Source organism: Lactuca serriola, chromosome 6 (genome assembly GCF_051521515.1).
Source record: "Lactuca serriola cultivar US96UC23 chromosome 6, Lser_US96UC23_V15, whole genome shotgun sequence".
In the NCBI taxonomy this organism is placed as follows: domain Eukaryota; kingdom Viridiplantae; phylum Streptophyta; class Magnoliopsida; order Asterales; family Asteraceae; genus Lactuca; species Lactuca serriola.
This window is the reverse complement of record NC_136413.1, coordinates 68,417,655-68,432,195: the sequence shown is the minus strand read 5'-3', so window position 1 is coordinate 68,432,195 and position 14,541 is coordinate 68,417,655. Positions and strand designations below refer to the sequence as shown.

At 34.5% G+C, this 14,541-nt stretch overlaps 1 long non-coding RNA gene across 1 annotated transcript; it reads right to left on the bottom strand.

Moving 5' to 3' along the window:
• Positions 1–1,345: 1,345 nt before the first annotated feature.
• LOC145058806 (uncharacterized) lies at positions 1,346–2,529 on the bottom strand. The gene is made up of 3 exons (XR_013686528.1): positions 2,364–2,529; positions 2,209–2,257; positions 1,346–1,925 (listed from the first exon to the last, which is right to left on the bottom strand). It is a non-coding gene; the product is annotated as an uncharacterized LOC145058806 (long non-coding RNA).
• Between the last annotated feature and the right edge of the window lie 12,012 nt (positions 2,530–14,541).

Sequence of the window (14,541 nt, the reverse complement as noted above, 5' to 3'; positions counted from 1 at the left end):
ATGTGTTACTTAATTGATTGATTAATAAAAATATTAATGTTTTGAAACTCATAACTCTTAAACTTATATTATTTAATTTGTTAGTTAACTAAAATATTTTTCCTACATAAAAATATTAGAAAACAAGGTGTATATAGAATGACTACTTCAATTTCACATGGGAATCGATACCACTAAAGAAATATTTTTCTTTAACCGGTAGTAGGAGATCCACATACCCTTTTTAGTTATTTATATTAATGCTTAGTAATATATATTTTATATTCCTATTCACCTTAATTTTTAGGTACAAATTAAGGAAAATGATTATCGGTGCACCAACATAAAGTCAAATGTACGTCTTGCAAAATATGTAATTAAAATTAAATATCATATTTATTAATCGGCTTATTTTAAACTCTTGATGGTATTTATGTATAATGATATATTTTGTATGACTTCATTCTTAATTTCAATGTTTAATATTTGAAAGTTCAGATATGAAACCTTGGATGTTATGGTGTAATAAAAATAGTGTAATACAAAGTTTATTAGTTCAATATTGTTTATTAATAACTCATTCAAAACAACTTATTTCTTATTTTATCCAAAAAATATTATCGAACATAAGAAAAGTAGATTATATTAATGTTATACAAAAACTTATAATATATTGGATTATTATAAAAGTAAAAGTAAAGTTTATAATGTATGGACTGTATTAGATAGTATTAAAAAGATAAATTGATGGATTTTTATGTTATTTGATAATTTGGTTAATGCCCAAAACATGACTAAAAACGTAAATTTCAACATATTTCTATTTTTTCCCATAATTATTTTAACCATTTAAATGCATTTTTGCGCAACGCGCGAGATTACGCCTAGTTGATTTATGTATTTGATCCATACACAAATACTAATGACTATAAGGACTTTTAATTTCATCGTTAGGAAATGAAATCATACTAAGAATGATAATCTAAAACATGCACACACATTAAAGTTTATAACTTTATTAACCTTTTTTTAACCGACAAATACAAATATATAATCTACTCCTAAACTAACAATTAATTTCACCTATATCCACTACGAAACTTGAACCCTTGACCTCAAAGATGGAGGGGGCACCTGATACCGCTGGGCTAGAAGCCCTTTGGTAATAAAACAACTATGATTCAAGAATATATAACTAGATTGTTCTACTAATCACATAAACTCAACAATAGGTAATAAAGCAATGATCTTTAACACATATGGATCTTCAATCAAAGTTGACATGATAAATTAAATAAGAATAAACAAACCAAATATTGGATTTAATCCAAAATCTCATGATTCGTCTAACCTTGAACACAAAGCATAAGGTTTTAACACCTAAATTCATATAAGTAAAAACAAAGGGCACACAACTAGAATACTAATCATGATCAAAAAAGCAAAACGAAAGATTCTCAACATGAATCCGCTTTCAAATCCTTTAGATCTTCGCTCCAAATCAGCTTAACGGCCCTCTTGCCGCCATCTAGACCCTCAAAACAACACTTCTGGGATTTTTTTTTGTAGGCAATGAATTAAGGTTGAAAATATGTCATTAGGGATAACTTTCGGCTCTATTTATGAGTTTCAGCCCCACCACAACGTGGAAATAGACTTGTCACGCCGTGGGATTGGATTCTTCACGTCCACAAAATTTTCTATTTTTCCACACCGTAGAAATGGCTATGACACAACGTGAAAAATGGGACTAAGTATTTTTCACAAACACGAAAGTCATCCGAAAATTTTTGTAGTTTTCAGAACATCTTGAATCTCGTCAATCGGAGTTACGAGTCATGAGATATGGTCAAAACATTGACAAGGGGTCAAACTGTCCAACAACATCCTTTTTGCGTCTTTTTAGCTCGTTTCTCTTCCTTTTGCATTCCAAGCTTCGATTTTAACTGTAATTGTACATTCAAATCATATTAGGTATCATATATCTTAAAATATAACATTTTTACTCAAATATATTAAGATAATGGCCTAAAATACATAGTTAAATAAGGTCATATCATCTTTGTAATCTGTGAATATTTTTTGGGTTTAGTTTTGTGGTGATCGGCAATTACAATTTGATGGTAAAGAACATAAAGTAGGAGGGCATTGTTGGTTTGCTAATCCTTTCTTGTATTTTGATCTTAAGTAAGAACAACAAGAAATTGACAATAAAAAAAAGTAGATTACCCTCCTCAATTTGTGTTTGTTGTCATCTTTGTAGCCTCTCAAAAACATGCTAAAAGTCAATAAATTTTTACCTAGTTAGGCACTATGAAAATTAAATTAGAAAAATAAAAAGAACTTTGAGACACTCAAAACTAAATTCAGAAGATTGGTCTTACTTTTTGCATGTAAGCCGGTAAGCTTGGGTATAATCCTGAAAGTCGGCTCCATCTTTAACTTCATTATTAACATCAACACTTCCACCAAATTTTGCCCAATTAGTTGCAAACCCTAGAAGAAAAGACGTGAAGGAGACGAAAAAAGAAAAGAGATAATATATGGATGGAGCGATGGACTGATTTGGTGTATTTTAAAATTTAATATAATGATTTGGTTTCCAAAAGAGATAGGAGAGAAATGGGAGGAGATAGAAGCATGATTGGAGAAGGAACCCTTTATTATTATTTATTTATTTTTGCTGATTTTGGAGATACAATGTTATTCAAATTGTGAAAAAAAAAAAAAATACAAGTTGAATCAAAACAGTGACATGTGACATTTTTTTATAAAAGTACTATACAAGTTTTGAACATGATGTGGAATGGTAATTGTATAAGTTTTCATTTGTATTTCATTATTATAGTTTTCAGAAATTGTTTTCAAATATATTATGATATAGAATCAATTTTATATATTAATTAAAATAACAATAATTGACTTATAAACAAAATATCAATGTTGGATAAAAATAACTTTTTCCAAATTTCTGATTAATAATTACGATTTTTATAATTTCTATGTTATTTTACAATGTATATTTTAATATTAACTAATCATTTATAAATTAATAGATAAAACATATGAAAAATCAAAATAAAAACAAATTAAAACATTCGGAACAAAGAGCAGGCTATTACCTTTGAACACATAATTTTTGATTTTAACCTCTAAGTAAAAACTAAGCAATCTTATCGGATAGTCCGAGAAATCGTTATTTGCTTACCGGTTCAACATACATCAAAGATGTAGTAGTGATGAAAACCTAAAAATCCTAAATGTTTGGAATTTTCAATTGTCGAAGGGGGATGGTAGAATTAGAAAACCTAAATCTCAAACCTCATGATTCCCAGAGACAAAAGAATAAGGATTACCAGCAACGAATGATCAAAATCTTACCTCATTTAGAAGGAGAATTCGTCAGCGAGAGTGGTAAAATAAGAAACCTGATTGAAAGAATGATGGAGGGGAGATGGTGGTGGAGATGACCGACGTAAAGTTTTGTTGAAAGATAGATTTTTGAAAACCTAATCACATTCCATATACAATTTCATGAGCAAAACTGATTCAACTCTTGTTCTTAGTAGTCTCTATTATAGGGAGAAACAGTGAGATAAAAAGGAAGTGATAAATTGATTTTTGCGGATGATTTATTGCTAATTTACAGGGATTCTGTTTGAACTTTAAATTTGATTTGAGTGTGGAAAGGAGGAAACTGAATTGTAGGGCTAGGGTAGAATCGGAAATTCACTTAGATGGAATTGGCGGGATAAATCAATTAGGAGAGGCTAATAGAATGTTACCTGGCAAAATTGTACTTATTTATTAGATTAGGGGATACAATTTCATGACCAAAACTGATTCAACTCTCATTCTTAGTAGTCTCTATTATAGAGAGAAACAGGGAGATAAAAAAAAGGAAGTGATAAATTGATTTTTGTGGATGATTTATTGCTGATTTAGAGGGATTTCGTTTGAACTTTGAATTTGATTTGAGTGTAGAATCGGAAATCAATTGTAGGGCTATGGTAGAATCGGAAATTCACTTAGATGGAACTGGCGGGATAAATCAATTGGGAGGGGTTAATAGAATGTCACCCGACAAAATTGTATTTATTTATTAGATTAGGGGATTTCCAGATTAATTGGGTATTTTAATCGTTTAAGAAAATCAACAATCAATTTATTTTCAAAATCCTTGACCATATCTTTGCCCCAAATATCGGTCCCTTGATCGCTCTAAATTTGATTTCAAAATCCCTAACTCCCTTCGGTTGTAAAATCCATAGAACTTACCTTCTTGCCATATCATTCTTGGCAAACCGGGTGTGAAGTGGATGATCTAGGGTTCACTTTCTCCACCATCGACGAATTAGGAGTTCTTTCAAAACATATGAGCTAGGTTTTGCTTTTATTTTTGAAATTTGCATCCCATTTACACTCTCTGATAATGGTTTATCATAACATCCTAGTTAATATTTGAATACAATTTTAGATAGTGGGTTCTTGTGATATTTGGTTTTGAAACCGTTGTTCTACCCGTATTTGATGTTGATTCACTCCATCAATATACTTTCCTCTATTAGACCAACTCCAACGTTAACACTATAAATCACACCATTTTTGTGTAAAAATCTCACAAAAATCATTTTTAACTCCAACCACACACTATACATTAACACTAAAAACATATTTTAATATTATAATTATAAAAGTAATACTTTCTTATTATTAAAAAAATGATAAAATTAAATATATTTAATATTATAATATGTATATATGTTTAATGGTAATGAATAGTTCCACACAAAATTGATGACTTAGTAGCACTACACAAAAATGTCGGCAAATATAGAGGTCCATTGGAGGAATTTGGGCCTGCAAAACACAAATTTGCAGGTCCATTGGAGTTGCTCTTAGTCATGAAATTAATCGTTGTAAGACTTAATATATGTGCTAATTAGTGGCAATTTCTTTGTTCATTATTTTTCAAACTGATTATTACGAGTAATACATATAACAATCTCTGATTCTAAGGTTTCTATGTGTGCAGGACATCGACTCACCACCACGAGCACTTCACCTATATTGCACCACCAGTGCCTTCACCACAATCCACCATTGTATCCAACCACCTTCACCACATCCACCGATTACCTCATCTCCTCTATCAACCTGCACCTTCTACCATAGACACGTTTGCCCTCTAATACCATTAGTAGATATTGATATCAAAAGAAATTTTATGAATGGTTGACGAACAGATGGTATCTCTGTTCAGTGTTGTAGAGTGGATTTAGGATAATAGTTGAAGAATAGGTGGTATCATTGTTACTTCATTGATAAATATGAAGGTTGAATGTATCTAAATTTTAAAATAATTTTTTGGCAAATATGTATCTAGATCCAACAAAATCAATGTCAAAATAAAACCCCTTTGTAGGATAATGGTTCAAAGAACAAGTGGTATTTGTGTTCTTGTGTGTAGCAGGTGGAATCAACAAAACCTTCATCACTTTATGGATTTAACTGTTTGTGTATGTTTATCTATGTTTGTGTAGTTGTTTCTTTATAAAATAAACAAGTCGTTTATATTATACCATTTAATACCAATGTACTTTCAAAGCACAATACTTATATCTATTATAACTATCGTACTTTCAATTTGTCTAATTTGTTGCATTTAAAACCAAAATTAAAATGTAATTCTCTAAAGTACAGTATCATGGATACATAAAATATTAGTTTCATAAGACAACTATATTTTTGTTATTATCAATGTTGTTTTGATTAGTTAACCGTGTAGTATAGGTTATAGCCTTGTATAAGATGATAACAAAATCATCTTGGTATAAAAGAGCATGAACTTCAAATCTACTTGATAAAAAAAATAGTAACTTAATTAGAGGATATAGCTTCATCATTTTCATTGATTAACAACATCTTAAATGAGTAGACACATGATGGTGGTGGCTTTATATCGTGCGTAGTAACCTTAAAAAGGAAATAAGAAATGAACGGTCTACCATCAATTGATGTTGTAAACAAATATCGTCATCACTATGTTATGATTTCATTCCCAGATTACGACAAGAGCCTCCATACCTCCATGATGAAAACTACAATAATCATAAAGCACAAACGTCACAAAAAAAAATACTATTTAGAGACGATGATAAAATAGATATAATAATATGGAAATGGCATCAAAACCATAATCAAAATCAACCACTTTATATTGGTAATATATGGTTTATTTTTTTTCTTTCTTTTTTGGTCGTAAATGATGGAAGCATTAGTAATAGACCGACAAAAAGAAAGGAGGAACACCATAGGGATATGGATGCCACTTGTTTTCTTCCCTTTCACGTTTGGCTTTGTTCTTTCTCATTACAACATGTGCCATGTGCTGCCTTTTTGCTTATCTTCCCTTCAAATCTTTGCTTTTATAACATCGATCAACGGTATATTCATAGTTTTATAATTTTATTAGTTAAAGTATTTTCATTTAGTTTTTGTATCAAATTATGTAAAGATAAAATAATCGTCTTAAGAACAAACAATTTGATGAAGATAATGTTAACTGTTTCAGATTTTGGCTATTTTTTCACATACTCCAATTATAGTTTATTGTTATTTTTTTTATTGTTATGTTTATAAAACCAATTAGCTTATGAGTTATGAGTTAACTTATAAACTAGATTTTTTTTTTTTTTAAATTTATCTAGATTAATATTTTCATGATTTTATGAAAAAAAATGTACATATATCTTTTAACAATTATAATGTTAAATTTTAAGTTATGACTTTTCCGTGATTAAGTTTTTTTAATTTTTTTAATTTTATTTATTTTTAATATGAGCTTTTTATGAATGGCCTCCATTTTTATAGAAAAATAGACTTATTAATCATAGTTGTCTTTAATAAGTAATAACATATAATTTTGATCAGCGCTTTCATAATTAAGAACACTTAAGTTCTCATCGGTTCTTTATAAATGAGATTTTAAGACTTTACTACGTAAAACATTGCTATTATTTCAGATTATCCTATGTTGGTGAATTCTTATTAAGAGTAATTCGTTAATGATCATATTGGTTGTTTTTGTATTATTACATAATCATTTTTTGATAACTTTAAAAACATAATCAACAACCCTACGAATATACATTTACGAAGTTGCATATTCTAAGTCTTATATAAATTAAGGGCATACCACTAAAGTTTTTTGGTTATAGTTTACTCTTCGTTGGCAATATTTGTAACAGTCAATGTCCACATCTAACAAAACATTTTCTTCGTGAATATTGATGTTATGTTTGTTCTCGATGTAACCTTCAACAATGCACATTGGAGTCATAATTTATACTTGCTAAGTTCTTGTGAGGACCTATGTGTTCTACTATTTAAGAGTTTGGACTTCGTATCTTTAGGGTTTTGTCTAATTATTGCAAAAATGTAGTTGTTAGTGTCCTTTGAATTGTTGGTCAATCCTTATGATTTTGATATGATTGTGTTTCATACAAGAACACATGAGTATGTCATTCACAAGCCGATTCCGATTGTTGGTTCATGTGTTTATGATGAACGTGAGCGTAGAAGAACAGAAAAAACATCTTATATATCTCTGAACATGAAGAAGAAGAAGCCCTCATAGGATAAACCATAATGTCGCAAAAGAATGACTTCTATACAACATTAAAGGAAAAGAAATCATCCAAGGAAACAAATAAGCATCATAATGTTGCAAAGGGTGCTCATTAGACAACATAAGGTTTAATCCATTGAAAAAAGAGGCCACAAGAGCATCCCAGAAAACAATAACAAATATGTTGTTCCATAATATGTATATTGTTATTTAGTAATTAACAAGAATCTTCCTAATGTGATATTATTCCATGATAGGTATATTGTTGGTTCATTATTTACCAATAAACAAGTGTCTTACATTAATTCATAAACTTTTTGCTTTAATATATGATATATTAGTAGATAAAGAAATGTTACACACCATTACATAATAGATAAGCCAACTAGTCTCTTTATAACCAAAAAGACGCACTTCCTTGGTCTATAGATGAGTGGAAAGGGAGGGCAAATTCTGCGCGTCTAACGAATTATTATATAAATTAAAAAAAAAATGATAAGCCATCGATATTGTTGGTGCCTTAAGCATCTTATCTAAAACACTCATAATGCTTAATATACTTATTGGCATTCTAGATGAGTGTTGCGATAAAATTGTTGTAGATAATCACATTGGAGGTTGTATGTTTAGCTTATTAGGATCTTTTTAAGTTGCGTGTTTTCTTTCTCAAGAAGATATCTTCATGTTGGGGGAGCGCATCTCTAGGGTTATTGAATACTTTCATCTCCATACACATGTTATTCTTGTTTCTTTTGGGTTTGTTTTTTTGAGTTTGTTTGCTTTTAAATAAGACATCCTCATGTAAGGGGGAGTGCATGTATCGATCACCGAACATTTCATATCTCCTGACATGCTATTCTTGCTTCCTTTGGGACATTTTAAGCTGCTTATTTGTTATTCCATATAACTATGGTAGAGGGATATTTCTTGTGATATATTTGTAGCTCGGAAACCAAAAACAGAATATGAGCATATCTAAAAATACTCACTCATATTTATAAATAGAAACAAATGAGGTTGTGATTCGGTGGTTTCATTCGTATGGACACCATGCATAGATTAGACATAAAACTGGTTCACAAAATTATAGAATAACATGAACACATGAAAGAGAGATTTACATACATTGGGTAGAGAGACTGAAAATTTGTGTTTACTTCGCGATTAATGTTAAATCATATGTTTTATATCTATCTAATCTATTTATAGGAGTACATAAGCAAGGATCGCTTTTTTCTTCCCAAAAACATTTTGTTACATATAGCCAATCATGAAGATGTTGATATGCAATTTTTATATATCTTCATTCATATACAATCGTGATATGTGATTTTTGTTGGGTTATGGAGATACAAACAAAGCCACAATGGCAAAGCGGAAGCAATAGGTATAAATCCTATAAGCCAAAAGGGGATCAAAGTGTTGGATTAGGTATCTAAGCCCATAACTATTTTGGTATGTACTTGACCCGATTGTGAGCATGGTCATTTTGGGTCGTTGTCTTCACCATAACAATTGATAGGATGAATTAAGGAGAAAAATGATTAATTGTGATTTATTAATATATTATATGAATAATATATTAAAAGAGAAATCATATTGTTTAATTAATATTAGTCAAGAATTAATTTTGTGGCTAAAAGAGATTAATTAAATAAAGGGGACTGATATTGCAATTATATGATAGTTGCAATTAGGCTATGGATTCCTAATGGAAAGGGGATTGGACGAAATCTAAGGGAAGCCCATATGGATTTCTTCCAAGGGCTTTCTAGGGAACTCCATGGGTTGCTTAAGGCCTAAGCAGAGAATTAGAGTTTAACCTGAAACCTAGCAACCCACACAAGTATATAAAGACCCCTAAGGCTCCTAAAAACGGTGCTAAGTGATCCCTAAGGGTTCTTGGACGTTTTGTGCCTCCTCCTCCTTCTCCTAAGTCATCTTGTTGCTCATGGTGTTTGTGACTCTATTAGAGGTGCAACATTTGAGGCACTAAGCTTTCAAAGGTCAAGATCAAGAGGAATTGAGATTGTTATTACTACATAACAATCAAGGTAATATATAAACCCTTTTATTATGATAATATCGACTATTATATACTAGATCTAGGGTTTATGAGTTTTGGATGATTATTGCATGTTCATTAAATAAACTAGATCCAAAGCTTTAGGGTTTGCATGTACACCATAGGATTGATGTAGTGCTAATAACCCATCACCAAGTTCAATCAATCTTATTCAACTTAAAACAACCATAAAATATTCAAATCAAACCCTTAAAGCCTTTGTAATTATCCTTATTCTGTATGGGGAGCAGATGTAGAGAAACCAAATCAGAACTCCTCGTTCATAGTCGTATCCAAGTAGAAGATCAATAGTTCTTGATAATTCCCTTACTCTTGCTTCTACACCTTCTAGAAAAATACGTATACTCGATTGGGTAGACAATGCATGTAAATTTGATCGAGATGCTTCTAAACTCTGCCACACTGAGCCAACAACCATCGATTGTCTCTGATAAATAAGGGAATATGTTCCCTGATTCGATCAGCCTTCCAATTCTCCTTTTTCAATCCCTCCACCTGAGCCTTCTTGATCAAATCCAACAAAGGCGACCTGAAAACCATCCTTAAATAGATATCCTTGGTAGAAGAACCACGGCCTTGCGGCTCAAAGCATCTTCCACCACATTGGCCTTCCCAGGGTGGTACATGATCTCGTAGTCATAATCATTTACCACATCCAACCATCTCTGTTGTTGCTTATTCAGATTCGACTAGTACACCAAGTACCTCAAACTCTTGTGGTCAGTGTAAATAGTACACCAAACCCCATACAGATAGTGCCTACAAATCTTGAGGGAAAAAACCACGACCCCCAATTCCAAATCATGTGTAGGGTAGTTCACCTTATGAGGCTTCAGCTGCCTCGAATCATAAGCAATCACGTGACCCCTCTACATAAGAACAACTCCCAAAACCGAAGTAGAGGCATCATAGTAAACCACAAAATCATCCAAACCCTCAGGAAGCACGAGAATCAAGTCCTCACACAATCTCTGTCTCAGGGTCTCAAAATCCAATTGCTAATTAGACCCCCACTGAAAAGTCACATTCTTCTTTGTTAAATGGGTCAAAGCCACTGCAATCTTGGAGAAATCCTTGATAAATCTCCGATATTACCTTGCGAGGCCTAAGAAACTTTGAATCTCAGATGCGGTCCTCGGAACCTCCCATCGCATCACGACCTAGATCTTGGACAGGTCAACCAAGATACCCTTCTGGTTGACGATGTGCCCAAGGAACTACACCTCGCACAACCAGAATTCACATTTGGAGAATTTGGCATAAAGCCTCTCCCTTCTCAGGTTCTCCAACACCACTCATAAATGTTCCTCGTGATGCTCCTTGGTCTTAAAGTAGACCAAAATATCATTAATAAATACAATCACAGACCGATCCACCATTAACATGCAAACTCAGTTCATGAGATCCATGAACGATGTTGGTGCATTGGTGATCCCGAATGGCATCACCACGAACTCGTAATGGTCATAGCGAGTTTTGAAGGTTGTCTTTTATACATCATCATCCTTGGCCCTCATCTACTGGTACCGCGATCGCAAATCAATTTTGGAAAACCAACACATTCCCTAAAGTTGATCAAACTAATCGTCAATCATGGGAAGTGGGTAACGGTTCTTCACCGTTAGCTTATTTAACTCCTGGAAATCAATGCATATTATGTGTAAATCGTCCTTCTTCTTCACAAACAGAATAGGTGCTCCCCATAGAGAGCTGATCGGATGAATAAAACCATTGTCTAGCAGTTCCTGAAGTTGCGTAGACAACTCATGTATCTCTAGTGGTGCCAGGAAGTACGACGCCTTGGCTATCGGAGCCGCACCAGGAACCAAATCAATCCGAAACTCAACCTGCCTCTCGGGAGGCACTAATGGTAAGTCCTCAGGAAACACATCTGGGAAAACCCGAACAGTGGGCACTCCACTCAACTCTGTCGTACCCTCAACTCTAGTATCTGCAGCATAAGCTAGGAACCCAGAACAACCCTGTTGTAGCTATCTCCTGGCTCTCGCGGCTAAACAGAGAGCCGGTCCATGTGAAGTTCTCTTGCCTAAAATGACCAGTTCCCCCTCACTTGGGGTTTGAACTCTCACCAATTGCCACTCGTAATCAACCATGACCCTATTGGGGTCCAACCAATCCATCCTGATGATAACCTTCGATCCTCTCAAGGGAATCGACACCAAATCAATAAAGTGTCTCTTAGTAAACAAATTCAGGACACACCCATGATGAACCCTCGAAGCACTCACAATACGATTATCCGTAATCTCAACCTCTAGGGGGCAAATCCAAAGTCTCAGAAGCATCGAAAAACTTCTTGCTAAGTGCAAGAGATACAAAGGATCGGGTAGCACCCGATTCAAACTGGACATGAGCAGTCATACCATTGACCAAAAAGGTCCCTATACAAGATCAAAATAATCATAAGCATAAATAAGGAAAGGAATAAAAGTTAGAGATAAAACACATACTAGTAACCACATTCGGCGTTGCATGGGCCTCACTGGTGGTCATCTGAAATGCCCTGCTCTTCGTCACAGGAGCCTCTGCCTTGCCCTGGTGACCATCAATAATTGTCAATGTGGAAAGTGAAGGCGCCGCCACAGCTCCCCCATACAATCTCGAACAATTGGACTTTTTATGGCCGGTCTAATTGCAATGAAAGCAAATCAGAGCACTCCTAGGGCAGTCCTTACTCATGTGGCCCGACTGGCCACAACCAAAATGTGTTGAACGCGATACTCGACACGCTCCACTATGCGGCTTGTCACACTTACTGCAGCGGCTATGGCCCTACGGGCCTCTGACATGTGAATCAGAAGTCTTGGGCCTCTTAGTCTGGCCCACCACTTTCTGTACCTTCTCCGACTTCTGCTTCGACTGAAGCTCCAACTCAGTCTCCCACTCACAGGCCTTCTCGATCATATCATTTAGGGCCTTGCACCCCGAGAAGCTCACAAAATCCCTAATATCTTTTCTCAACATGTCATGTTATCTTTTCTTCCTTATCTCCTCATCCGCGACATATTGCGGGACCATCAAAGCCCTCTCCCTGAATTTGGCGGTGATCTCTGCCATAGTCTCCGTAGTCTGGTGAAGGTCCTGGAACTCTCTCGCCAGCTGATGCAAACTCCCTCTAGAAACTCTGAACAAAATCCTCCTAGGTCATGACTACCACTACCACTGATCCTACTGCTCGGCTAAACTCCTCCCATGAATCCCGTGCTCGGTCCCTCAGCAGGCAGGATGCAAATCCCACATTTTCCCCCTCAGGGAAAAAACTCATCCGCTGAGCATTCTCCATGTCAACGATCCAGGGTCGGCTAGCAATGGGGTCCGTATCTCCAAAGAACCGAGGAGCTCTACAGGCCTTGAACTCCTGGAATGAGGGAACTCAAGCTCCTATCTGACCCACAACAATCTCAACTTGAAAGGTCCTGAGCCTCTCATCCATCAGCTCTAAAATCCCCTCTTTGATGGTACCGAACATAACAGGAGTAGCATCCAAGATACCACGAGTAACCTCAGCTGAAATGAACTCGTGTAGACACTTATCAATCGATTCTATGCCGAAGCCAGAGCCAGAACGAGAACCAGAGCTAGAGCCTCCTCGAGTAATCATCACCATCCTCCACACTGAAACATAACATATAAACAATCAACATAGGACTCAAGGGGATTCCTCTACATAGACCTCTTTAGAGTTTCCAAGTATGCTTTTGTCTCAGGTACATATTCTGTTCTTCTAGTAGTAGTACATACCCAATACTACCTTTCATACCTACCTATACCTTCCTCAAGGTCAGTCATGATTTCTCTAAGTCGTCGCACTAAAACCATGTAATAATTATATGTTATACAACATACATGTCTTAGGCTCTCCTAGGAAGTCCCAACTCTCACCAGTCTTGATACCGAGAACCTCAATCAACACTGTTGGTTGCCTTATTCATGCAAGTGATACACAAAATAGGACCACATAGACTATCAAGTGATGATTCAATCCTAAGTCCACAACTAAACAAGGAATAGGAAATGAGGCCAAATCGACCATTCTAAGTCTATACAATCTTCATTGTATACAACTTTGAAAGCATACACTTAGCAAATAACTGAGTCGATATCAATTTCGAGTAATACATAGCATCAAGTTCCACTAGGCTATAAGGCATCATGCAAATCAGGTAATTCTATCATATGATTCCTGAAGGTATCCCTAGCCCTAATCTAGCATGCAGTTCTCATATCAAGCATACTACTCATAATACATAGGTATGGGTAATTTAGGAACCATTTACTTGAGATCGGCTGATTGCACGTATCACAACCCGTCTTCTTAATAAAAATCATTTTAGAATTTTACTTCATTTTTCTTGAGAAAATTGTCATTTCCTCAGTTTGATTTCTGACATACCCAAAAGTGTGCCTGAATCCTTCCAACTAAGGCTCTGATACCAACTTGAAATAAAAAATTTCATTTAAAAGTATACCAAATCATTCATTAATTGCTCAAATCAACATCAAATCATAATATTCAGAACATCATAGTACAATTATTTCAAATGCGGAAATCATGAGGGGAGGATGTTGTGCCATCATGTCGGGCCCTTCTCTTTCGAACCAGAAGTACCTGAAACCGTAAACATAAATTGTAAGCACAAAGCTTAGTGATTTTACCCAAAGTACCACACACCAATCATATAACTAGGTTAACCTTGGGGTATAATGCAACCCGATATACACATATGGGCCCCGCCCTCGGTCCTCACCCTGGGGTGTATTTCAACCCGATCAACACATATGGGCCCTACCCTGGGGTCTATTTCAACCCAGATATACTGTAGTG